Source organism: Pinus tabuliformis, chromosome 1_2 (genome assembly GCF_031772625.1).
Source record: "Pinus tabuliformis cultivar Carrire ecotype Pingquan chromosome 1_2, CPIR1, whole genome shotgun sequence".
NCBI classification, from domain to species: domain Eukaryota; kingdom Viridiplantae; phylum Streptophyta; class Pinopsida; order Pinales; family Pinaceae; genus Pinus; species Pinus tabuliformis.
In genome coordinates, this window is record NC_142298.1 from 497,810,165 (window position 1) to 497,822,752 (window position 12,588).

At 36.3% G+C, this 12,588-nt stretch overlaps 2 pseudogenes; both read left to right on the forward strand.

Annotated features, from left to right (window-relative positions):
• Positions 1 to 699: 699 nt before the first annotated feature.
• LOC149206517 (callose synthase 10 pseudogene) lies at positions 700 to 4,975 on the forward strand (annotated as a pseudogene).
• Positions 4,976 to 6,020: 1,045 nt separating this feature from the next.
• On the forward strand, positions 6,021 to 12,269 carry LOC149206518 (sister chromatid cohesion protein PDS5 homolog C pseudogene; annotated as a pseudogene).
• Positions 12,270 to 12,588: the final 319 nt, after the last annotated feature.

Genomic DNA, 12,588 nt, shown 5'->3' on the forward strand with positions numbered 1-12,588 from the left:
GGAAAAGCTTTGGCATATGCCTTAGAGGCCGACCTAAAAGATCAGTTTTCGCAGCTGGCAATACTCTGTGCATCTGTAATCTGCTGTCGAGTTTCTCCCAAGCAAAAAGCCTTGGTCACAAGGCTGGTTAAAGAAGGCACTCGTAAAACTACTCTGGCTATTGGTGATGGGGCTAATAATGTGGGCATGATTCAAGAAGCAGATATCGGTGTTGGTATTAGTGGTGTGGAAGGCATGCAGGCAGTCATGGCTAGTGATTTCTCTATTGCACAATTTCGATTTTTGGAGCGCTTGCTCGTGGTTCATGGACATTGGTGCTATAAGAGGATTGCACAGATGATCTGCTATTTCTTTTACAAAAATATATCTTTTGGGCTTACACTCTTCTATTTTGATGATTGGTATATGCTGCTTTTCAATGTTATTTTGACATCACTGCCAGTCATATCTTTGGGGGTTTTTGAGCAGGATGTTTCATCTGAAGTATGTTTGCAGTTCCCTGCTCTCTATCAGCAGGGCCCAAGAAATATATTTTTTAACTGGTACCGTGTACTTGAATGGTTGGCAAACCATGAGATTATTTATGATATTTGTCAACAACCACTTCAGTTGCCTCTACCAAATGTTTCAAGTACAGTTCAGGAATTTCAGAAAGTGGAGGACTATTTATCTATGGTGGAACAGTAACCTTCTGAGATAATGCAGGATGCAGTGATTCCATCCATGAATGCGTTGGTAAAGCCAGAGCTTCTAAGGCACCAAGACAAAGATGTCAGGCTCATTGTTGTTACTTACATTAGTGAAATCACTAGAATAACGGCACCTGAAGCACCATATAATGATGATTTAATGAGGGAAATACTTCAGTTGATTGTTGGAAGCCTTCAGGGACTAGATCAAATGAATAGTCCCACATTTGGAAGGAGGGTAACAATTTTAGAAACTATCGCAAAAGTCAGGTCATGCGTATGCGTTGTCATGCTGAACCTTCAGTGTGATAATCTCATCCTTGACATGTTTCAACATTTCCTTGCCAGTGCTAGTGATAATCACACTGAAAACGTATCTGCTTCAATGCAAACAATTATGGGTTTGGTTTGAATGAAAGGAAGACTGTGCTTTTGAAATTACTCAGCAGTTTCGTAGCGCGCTACGAAACTGCTGTAGCTGCATGTTACAATTTAGTTGATCAACTATGATTGACAAAGCGGGAAATCTTTTTGAAAGGTTTTGTCATCACACAGGTACATGAAAACGGTGGACAACACATCAAGGACGTGGCAGTTTGCTCCAATTTGGGTAATTAAAGGATAAAGGACATGTTTCTTTGGATTCGAATATTTTAAGGAAACCAAAAGCATAGTACCGGGGCAGTTTCCTGTTTCTCAGCAGAGGTAAAAGGATACGACATTAAAGGCCAGCAAGCAGCTACAGACACCTATCACAGCCAAACTAAAAAAGACCACTTGTCAGGGAATAAATCTTGATTGTAATAAATGCTACGTTCAGCATGATGTAGAATTAGAATCCTAATTGTTTTAGGTTTCTAAAGCTGTCGATTAGTAGTCAGTTGTATTTATTAGTTAGTTAAAGGGTTAATAGGTGTCATTAGAAGTAGACTTCGACTTCCCCTCATGATTGAGGAGGAATCTCAGTCAGGTAGAAGAAAGCTATATATAGATGAATCAACAATGTAATAGGGGTTTGGAAATTTTATAACAGAGTACTGTTTTGGCTTATGTAAAGACAGAGTTTCAGTAATATAATTTGGCTGCTTTTCTTCTCAGGATTCATGAAGGATTTCCATGTTCAGAATGTGTGATTTTATTCTTTCCTTAATGTCTTTTACAGTTGCATAGATGTGTAATCACTCAGAATTCACTGATTGTGCTCTGATTTCCTGTATGCATTTATGAACTGTGGTTTTATATGAGTTGTGTTCTGAATATCCAAATGCTAAATGCCCTGACTTCTATGTAAAGGTAGTATCATTGTTTATTGAGGTGTTATTGACTCCATAGGCCCAATGGAAACTTGTTTAATGTATTTCCAGCATTCATTTTTATCACTGTTATTTCACAAGAGTTAGCCATCTTATTCCTAATCAAAATCAATAACCCTATGAGAGAGCCCTCTCAGGCTAAGGAGGCTAAGCCTTAGTCAAAAGATTGGTTTGAAACAGTTACTTGAAGTCTTCCTAGTCTGCAGCCTTCCAGGGTCTAATTTTGAGATAACATTTTGGTGCGTCTGCCGGGAGTCTGAAGATTATTCTTTCCCGAAATCAAGAGATTGAACTTCTGAAGGTAGCAGGAGCTCAGAAGGTTTTCGAGGCTGCAAATATACCTTGGCGACTCCATTGTTGAAGAATTCGAAATTCATAGATTCATGGTGATTCCACTGGAGTTATGAAGGACCCAGATGCTACCATTCTTATTTCAAGGTATGCATGCATAAATTTTTCAGGAATTCATGGTTTCCCAAATCATTTTCCAAAGGATGCATATTTTCTAAGGAATGGTCCAAAATTCAATGGAGAAGATTTGAGTTTAACTTTGAAGCATATATCAGATTTCTGTGATTTTACTGAGCTTCTTAGAGTTAAACATGAGGATGTTTGCATTATGTTGTTCTATGATTCATTTCAAGGGAAATGTAAACGGTGGATTGAAAGCTTTCCTGCCAAATCCATCAAGTCATTTGAAGACTTTTGGATTATGTTTTTGGAGGAATGTATAGATAGATCAGATGTGGTGGCAAACTCTCCTTCAATTCAAGGTTTCAAACAATGGAATAATGATCATAGTAATGGAGAAACAAATGAAAATTTTTCTTTGTCCTTGTCCTCGTATCTAAAATCATTTGAGTGTAAGGCAGAGGATAAGATGAAATTTTTGGATGAAGTTGCTGAGGACATTGAGAAAGACATTGAAGGTTTAGAAGGTCAAATTCAATCATATAGTCTTCATGGTCATGATCATTCTTTTCAGAAGCTTTCTATGGCAGAACACAAGGAGAGAGTGTTGCTTCCTTTCTCTTTCACGATTGAGGAACTGTACACTGTTGTTGAAGATCAGTTTGCACAACCAGAAAGTTACAAGAATCATCAAGCTGATCATGTATTCTGGGATCCTATAGCTAAATACATGGAAGAGTTTTACTCTCCAGTGTTTCAGCTTTTCTATGAAGATCAGAGGCAATTTCAGTGGCAGTGGTCATCACAATATCATTGTGGCTCTGAACTCCAATGCAGTCAAAAAACTCAAATATCAGATAAGACAAATGATTGGCTACATTGGAAATTTCACATTGATTGAGCTGAAAGAAGTTTGAATTGATAGGGTAGGTAGGTAGGAAAATGCAAACAAGCTCAAGGTCAACTGAGCATTTTTCAGTAGATGTAGATTTCTTTCTCCTACAGTCATCATCAAGCTTAAGCCCGAGGTGAAGGCCCAAGAAGCTTGAAGGGGATGTTTGTCAAACAAATCTATGTTTTTCATAAAATGGTCAAAGCACTGGACCTGCGAGTTCTTAGTGTACTACAGGAGCACAATATCCCAAGTGGAGCCACTGTTATCACTCAAGAAAAATAGTTTAAATTCTGAACATCAATTTTTTAAATTTGTCAAAGGGTTGATGTCAGTTTTGGGCCTAGTCTTTTCATCTTGTTTTAGTGTCTGGTTAAGAGTCTTGCTAGTGTGTCAAAAGGGGTCAATTCTCTGTTTTAGTCCATCAATGGTCTCACACCACACCTAAGCTCCATATGTCAATCCTATTTCAAAGTTCACAGCGCAGAAACCTCCGTCTAGGTGATTTCGTAGCGCAAAGCACCGATTTTGCACTAACTGCGCTATGAAATCGGGAATTCGTGCTGATCCATAGCAAATCTCACCCCAACTGTCATATTTTCTGCAAGAAGTCTACGGGGATAGCATGTGCAAGGTCTTACAGGTCGGTCTTGACGCATGTTCTGTAACCTTCAAATTTGATTCTTTCCTGTACCATTCAAATCAGGACTTCCATCCAAAACTAAATCTGAAAATTCTCTATTAAGACCGAAACTTCTGATTCTGGTTTCGATTTGTGATCAATCTGGCAGTATCCCTTCTGAGAAGAACGGGCTCTTGGCACCTTCCTTTGTTTCTAATTTGCAAAATGTCTTGAAGAACAGAAAGTGTAGAATGCTTTTACACTTTGGAAAATGTATTGAAAACAATACTGGATGACGAGGGAAAATTATGGGTGGAAAGGATCTTTTCTGACATAACAAACAGTCTACACAGAGCGACTATTCTTGTTGATTTTCAACTGAGCAAGCTACATCTTGTCCTCTTAAGAGTCACTGCATTGACTGGACTTTTGATACATGATGAGACGCCTGATTTGGCAAAGGGTGCTGTGAAAGCTGTCCAAGATCTTTATGATGTTGTAACCCATGATATTCTGTCGTATAATATAAGAGAGCACTATGACACCTGGAAGACCCTGGCAAAAGTAAGGAATGAAGGGCGACTATTCTCTAAGCTGGCATGGCCCCAAGATCCAGAACTGAGACAACAAATCAAACGGTTTCATTTACTCGTGACTATCAAGGATTCTGCTGCCAATATTCCAAGGAATCTAGAGGCAAGACGCCGACTAGAATTTTTCACAAATTCTTTGTTCATGAAAATGGCACCAGCAAAACCTGTGCGAGAAATGATTTCATTCAGTGTGTTTACGCCATATTACAAGGAAACTGTTATGTACAGTATAACGGAATTAGAAAATGAAAATGTAGATGGAATTTCTACAGTGTTTTATCTTCAAAAAATCTTTCCAGATGAATGGAAAAAATTTTCTGGAGCATATCAGACGAGATAAACATACACTTGTGTTAGAGCTCAAGGAAAATCCAAATGACCTTTTGGAGCTGCGTTTATGGGCTTCTTATAGAGGGCAGACAGAGAAGCATTACTGGAAGTTGCGTCTGATTTGATTGAAAAGGATCTGATTCTTGTGGGTGCTACAACTATAGAAGACAAACTACAGAAAGGGGTTCCCAGGTGTATAGACAAACTTGCACAAGTAGGTCTAAAGATTTGGGTGTTGACTGGTGATAAGATGGAGACTGCAATCAATATAGGATTTGCATGCAGCCTTCTTCGGCAAGGCATGAAACAAATTTGTCTGACTATAAAAGGCATTGAAATTGGTAACCAAGATACCTCCACCAAGGCTGCAAAAGAAAGCATTATATTGAAAATTACGAATGCTTACCAGACAATAAGTCTGGAGATGAATCCCGATGCTGCTTTTTCTTTGATCATTGAGGGAAAAGATTTGGCATATGCCTTAGAGGCCGACCTAAAAGATCAGTTTTCGCAGCTGGCAATACTCTGTGCATCTGTAATCTGCTGTCGAGTTTCTCCCAAGCAAAAAGCCTTGGTCACAAGGCTGGTTAAAGAAGGCACTCGTAAAACTACTCTGGCTATTGGTGATGGGGCTAATAATGTGGGCATGATTCAAGAAGCAGCTATCGGCATGCAGGCAGTCATGGCTAGTGATTTCTCTATTGCACAATTTCGATTTTGGAGCGCTTGCTCGTGGTTCATGGACATTGGTGCTATAAGAGGATTGCACAGATGATCTGCTATTTCTTTTACAAAAATATATCTTTTGGGCTTACACTCTTCTATTTTGAAGCATATACAAGTTTCTCTGGACAGCCCATATATGATGATTGGTATATACTGCTTTTCAATGTTATTTTGACATCAATGCCAGTCATATCTTTGGGGGTTTTTGAGCAGGATGTTTCATCTGAAGTATGTTTGCAGTTCCCTGCTCTCTATCAGCAGGGCCCAAGAAATATATTTTTTAACTGGTACCGTGTACTTGAATGGTTGGCAAACCATGAGATTATTTATGATATTTGTCAACAACCACTTCAGTTGCCTCTGCCAAATGTTTCAAGTACAGTTCAGGAATTTCAGAAAGTGGAGGACTATTTATCTATGGTGGAACAGTAACCTTCTGAGATAATGCAGGATGTAGTGATTCCATCCATGAATGCGTTGGGAAAGCCAGAGCTTCTAAGGCACCAAGACAAAGATGTCAGGCTCATTGTTGTTACTTGCATTAGTGAAATCACTAGAATAACGGCACCTGAAGCACCATATAATGATGATTTAATGAGGGAAATACTTCAGTTGATTGTTGGAAGCCTTCAAGGACTAGATCAAATGAATAGTCCCGCATTTGGAAGGAGGGTAACAATTTTAGAAACTGTCGCAAAAGTCAGGTCATACGTATGCGTTGTCATGCTGAACCTTCAGTGTGATAATCTCATCCTTGACATGTTTCAACATTTCCTTGCCAGTGCTAGTGAGAATCACACTGAAAACGTATCTGCTTCAATGCAAACAATTATGAGTTTGGTTTGAATGAAAGGAAGACTGTGCTTTTGAAATTACTCAGCAGTTTCGTAGCGCGCTATGAAACTGTTGTAGCTGCATGTTACAATTCAGTTGATCAACTATGATTGACAAAGCGGCAAATCTTTTTGAAAGGTTTTGTCATCACACAGGTACATGAAAACGGTGGACAGCACATCAAGGACGTGGCAGTCTGCTCCAATTTGGGTAATTAAAGGATAAAGGACATGTTTCTTTGGATTCGAATATTTTAAGGAAACCAAAAGCATAGTACCGGGGCAGTTTCCTGTTTCTCAGCAGAGGTAAAAGGATACGACATTAAAGGCCAGCAAGCAGCTACAGACACCTATCACAGCCAAACTAAAAAAGACCACTTGTCAGGGAATAAATCTTGATTGTAATAAATGCTACATTCAGCATGATGTAGAATTAGAATCCTAATTGTTTTAGGTTTCTAAAGCTGTCAATTAGTAGTCAGTTGTATTTATTAGTTAGTTAAAGGGTTAATAGGTGTCATTAGAAGTAGACTTCGACTTCCCCTCATGCTTGAGGAGGAATCTCAGTCAGGTAGAAGAAAGCTATATATAACTGAAACAACAATGTAATCGGGGTTTGGAAATTTTATAACAGAGTACTGTTTTGGCTTATGTAAAGACAGAGTTTCAGTAATATAATTTGGTTGCTTTTCTTCTCAGGATTCATGAAGGATTTCCATGTTCAGAATGTGTGATTTTATTCTTTCCTTAATGTCTTTTACAGTTGCATAGATGTGTAATCACTCAGAATTCACTGATTGTGCTCTGATTTCCTGTATGCATTTATGAACTGTGGTTTTATATGAGTTGTGTTCTGAACATCCAAATGCTAAATGCCCTGACTTCTATGTAAAGGTAGTATCATTTTTTATTGAGGTGTTATTGACTCCATAGGCCCAATGGAAACTTGTTTAATGTATTTCCAGCATTCATTTTTATCACTGTTATTTCACAAGAGTTAGCCATCTTATTCCTAATCAAAATCAATAACCCTATGAGAGAGCCCTCTCAGGCTAAGGAGGCTAAGCCTTAGTCAAAATATTGGTTTGAAACAGTTACTTGAAGTCTTCCTGGTCTGCAGCCTTCCAGGGTCTGATTTTGAGATAACACGCTCCATGATGTTTTTCAAGAATGTAAAATTGATGTTTTGGGCAGATGCAATTCTATGTGATGTATATGTAAAGAAAATATGACCATCTAATGCTATTAGAAACAAGACTCCTTATGAAATGTGGTATGGGCACATTCCTTCAGTAAAGCATCTTAGGGTCTTTGATTCCACCTGTTATGCCTTAATACCAAAGGTACATAGAAACAAACTTGGTGCAAGGAGTTGTAAGTGTATCTTCTTGGGGTATTCCAACACCTCCAAAGCATATTGTCTCTATGATGAAGTTAATAAAAAGTTTGTTGTATCTAGAGATGTAATCTTTCTTGAATCATCCAAAGCTAACAATGTTGTTGAGCGGAAGCTTGATTGATTGGATAGATTCGCAAATGCAAAATCATTTCAAGAATTTGATAATCAGATTCCACATCTTGAAGGGGGGATTCCTATACTAGATCAACCTATGGAATCTTCTTCTGAAGCACTCTCTCCTTCGCATGAAACTTCAACCATTGATGATACTTTTAGTGATGTGATTGACAAAATTGGGAGACTCAACCTTGATTTAGTCCCAACTCAATCAACTGAGCAGCTTGGAACATCTCAGAAAGGTCCCCCAAAGTGGCTGACAAAGACACTTGAAAGTGTTCATCCTGATGAGGTTGGAAAGACAGGAACAAGAAGTTCAACCCCAAAAAATGGAGGTGATTTAGATGACTCTGATTCACCTGTTGATATGGATGTTTCTTATGATTGTGAATTGAATTTGTCTACAAATTCTGAACCAACTTCCTTCAAAGAAGTTGCTTTTACAAATTTTGAACCAACTTCCTTTGAAAGAAGCGATGCAAAAGGAGTATGATGCCTTGATAAAAAATGGCACTTGGAAGCTGGTTGATCCTCCATCGGGAACCAAACCAATTGGCTGCAAGTGGGTCTACAAGAACAAGTATAAAGTTAATGGCTCACTTGACAAGCATAAAGCCAGGCTTGTGGCAAAAGGTTTTGCACAGAAGGAAGGGGTTGATTATGAGGAGACTTTTGCCCCCATAGAAAAATGGGCTACCATCCGGACACTCTTGGTGCTAGCAGTTAAAAATAGTTGGAAATTCCATCAACTGGATGTAAAAAATGCTTTCTTGAATGGAGATCTAAAAGAAAATGTTTTTATGTCCCAGCTTGAAGGATTTGCTGTGAAAGGACATGAACATAAAGTATGCAAACTTGTGAAATCCTTGTATGGCCTCAGGTAAGCACCGCAAGCCTCGTCTGAAAAATTAACTGAGCATCTTCTGAAACTCAATTTCAAACATTATGATCTTGATGATGCAACTTTGTTTGTCAAGAAAGTTGGCAAAACAATTGTATATCTTGTGGTATATGTAGATGATATTTTGATGACAGGGAACAATGAGAGCTACATTGCATCCATAAAGAAGGAATTGAGGAAAGGTTTTGAAATGACAAATTTGGGCTATGTTCATTACTATCTTGGTATTGAAGTAACTCAACATCCGAAGTCCATATTCCTTTCTCAAAAGAAGTACATTGGAGATCTGTTGAACAAGTTTGGCATGGTTGAATGCAATCCTCTAACTACTCCAATGGAACAAAACTTAAAGCTCACATCCATTGAAGGAAAATAATTTGAGGATGCAACAAAGTATAGACAACTTGTAGGAAGTCTCAATTACCTAACTACTACAAGAATAGACATTTTGTTTGTTTTTGGAATCCTCTCCAGGTTTATGCAAAAGCCTTGTGAGGGGCATTGGTCTGTTGCAAAAATAGTTCTAAAGTACTTGAAGGGAACTCAAGACTTTGGAATCAAGTATACACAGGTGGGTGACTTCAGCTTGATTGGATACTCTGATTCAGAATTCTATGGAGACAAAGAAACTGGGGTATCTACTTATGGTTATGCTATGAGTCTTTGATTTGGAGATCACGCAAACAATCAGTTCCCATAGATTCCACAACAGAGGCAAAATATGTGGCAGTACTTGAGGCAACAAAATAAATTGTGCGGCTCAGGAAAATTATGGAAGATTAGCAGGTAAAACAAGTACTTTCGACTCCACTCATGATTGAAAACACCTCTGCAATAAAGTTTTCCAAGAACCCAAAGTTCCATGATCGAATGAAACACATCAATACAAAATATTATCTGATTCGACATCATGTTGAGGCCAAAACAATCCATCTCCGTCATTGTTCCACTAATGAGCAGATTGCAAACATCTTCACCAAAGCACTTGGAAGAGAAAAACTTGAAGGATTCAAAACAATGCTTGGACTCACCAACATCCCTTAAGATTAAGGGGGGTAATGTTGACGCCTAATCATAGGGATTGGATGAACAATTGTAAATACTGTAAATAATAAATAAAGGAAAATGAAGAATCATCTGGAATGAAACTCAAGAGTCACTCCCTCATATATATAACTATGAAAAACTCAAATAAATAAACAGATTCTCATTTGAGGAGTTACCTCCTAGCTTCACATAAAAAAAAGAAAAAAGAACAAAGAAAAAAAGTATTTTTGTTAATCAAAACCTCAAACAACCTAATGCCAATATATAAAGTATGATACAATAATACAATAATTTCACATCAAAACCCGAAAACATCCTAATCCCAATATATAAAGTTTCATACAATAATCCCGCATATGGTGTTTGGCTAGTATCTTCTAAACATATGGTGGCTACCTTCTATAATTACCCTTTCTAAAATTAATTAAACAAACTTAAACTTTTATATCATATTAAATGTGTACATTGCTCATTAATATATTTTGTGTAAACTTCATTATTTAAGCCAAATCGACATTATTCATATTTTTTTATATTTAAATGTAATATCTTCCTAAATTTATAAAATAAAAATAAAAATTATACACACACACACACACACACGATATCCACAAACATATATAAAAAATTGGTAAAATTTAATAATTAAAAAAACACAACTATAAGGACATGGTATAGACTTAATGTCGATATAGTCTAATTAATAGACAAAATGACTTTTTGGCCATAATCTCACAATACAATTTTTAGTAACATTATGATTTCTTATTGTTAAAATGCACTTTGAATGCATAACTATATTAAATACCCTAAACAATTTCAAGACACTCAATCTTTGCCGATTAAACAACTTAAAATTATGATTTTAAAAAATCTCTATGGAATTTTAGACAAAACTGCTCAGAAAAATGTTCCAAAAAGGACCATTTCGTCTATTACACATTTTTTTTCATTATACATTTCATGATTAATATATACAAAGATTACATTCAATGAACCTCGTGGGTTCAGATCCACTAAGTTAAGATCTATTGGACTTGTATAAGGGAAAAATTGACAAAGCTAGATTTTTATGACATTCCATATTTCCAAAACTAATCCTATCCTAACTACCATGTTTTTCTAGAGCTTTTATATAATTTAGAAATCCTATTTTTCCAGCTTTTATAAGTTCTAGACTTTTTTGGAGGACTTTCTGAAATTTCATATACACCTAGATGCTCCTACATCACTTGAGATTTATCTCCAAAGAAGTTAAGTGTTTTTCGCTCTTTTAATTCAATTAATTAATTACAAAAATGCTATATGAATAAGTGTCACATGAAATGACTTGTTTTTTGGGATGTGTGATTGATAATCCATGGTATTAGCCCATGTATTGCAATAAAGTCTATTTACAAATTAAAATCTCCATGGTAAAGTAGAGATAAATCTCTATGAATAAGAATGTGGCTCTATGTTTTTTCAAATTTATATATGTTTAACTTATAGATTAACTACTACTAGTAGTAATAATAATAAAGTTATAATTTAGCTAGTTTTATAATTATGAAATATGTGTTTGTTACTTCTTATGGATTATTTCTTATAAATATCTATAGCCATTTAATTTATATTGTTGCATTAGTTTTAAGTAAAATTATAATTTATAATTTTTTAAATTTTAGCAACTTGAGATGTATAATAAAATAAATGTTTTGATACTTATTATAAATTAATGTCTATAAACATTTATCAACAATTTAATTTATATAATACATTAATTTTAATAATTCTCACAAATAAATTAACGACATTTATTTTAAAGATGATTATATTTTTTTTTACTTTCCAATTTATTTAAAAAAAAAAGTTAAAAAATTAAACTAAATTAAAATATATAAAATATTTTAATTGTGAAAAAATATTATAAAATTAAATTAATATATCTATATATATATATATATATATATATAGTAATTGAAGGTTATAAATTAAACTAAATTAAAATATATAAAATGGCGTAATTATGACAAAAAATATTATAAAATTAAGTAAGCATGTCTTTCAGATTAATCACATCAAATATTATTTGGTCGAGGTTTTGAACCAGCTAATGTGGTTCATCCTTAGGATAAAGGTGGAAAAATTCTATAGATCCTAATGAATAAATAGCAAGGGAGCATCAGAGTCCATAATTAGTGGCTATTAGGAAATTAGTTATTTAATTAATAAATTAATGTATTTTACCCGGATGTGGGTGACACGATGCAGCATTAATGGTTTTTATGCAGAATGGCGGTGAGGGGATGGGCCACTTGTCCGATGGCGCCCCTCCCCATTTCACCCTGAAGCGCCTTCATTACCATCTGCAGGCAGCATTCAATACAGGTTTAGTTCGGCTAAAAGCTTGTTAGTGTTGGGTTATGGAGATACCTCACTTCAGTTCTTCACTGTCTCCCCTGCTCTGCAGCATCTGCCCGCCTCAGGCCTTTGAGCCCTGCCTTCGCACTGTAACTGGCCGACGCTGCTGGATTGTTTGCTGTGCGGATTTTGACAATGGCTTCCATCATTCGCATTCGCCTCTCTGCTTTATAATTTCTGCCCGGTTCAGTACTGTGTTGCCTCTTATCCCCACTGCTACTGCCCTCTCTGCCTTAGTCCCTCTGGTTTCTACTCCTTTTGAGTGCCCTGCCAGCGATTTCAATATGGTTAGGCACCGTATGCATAGTCGTA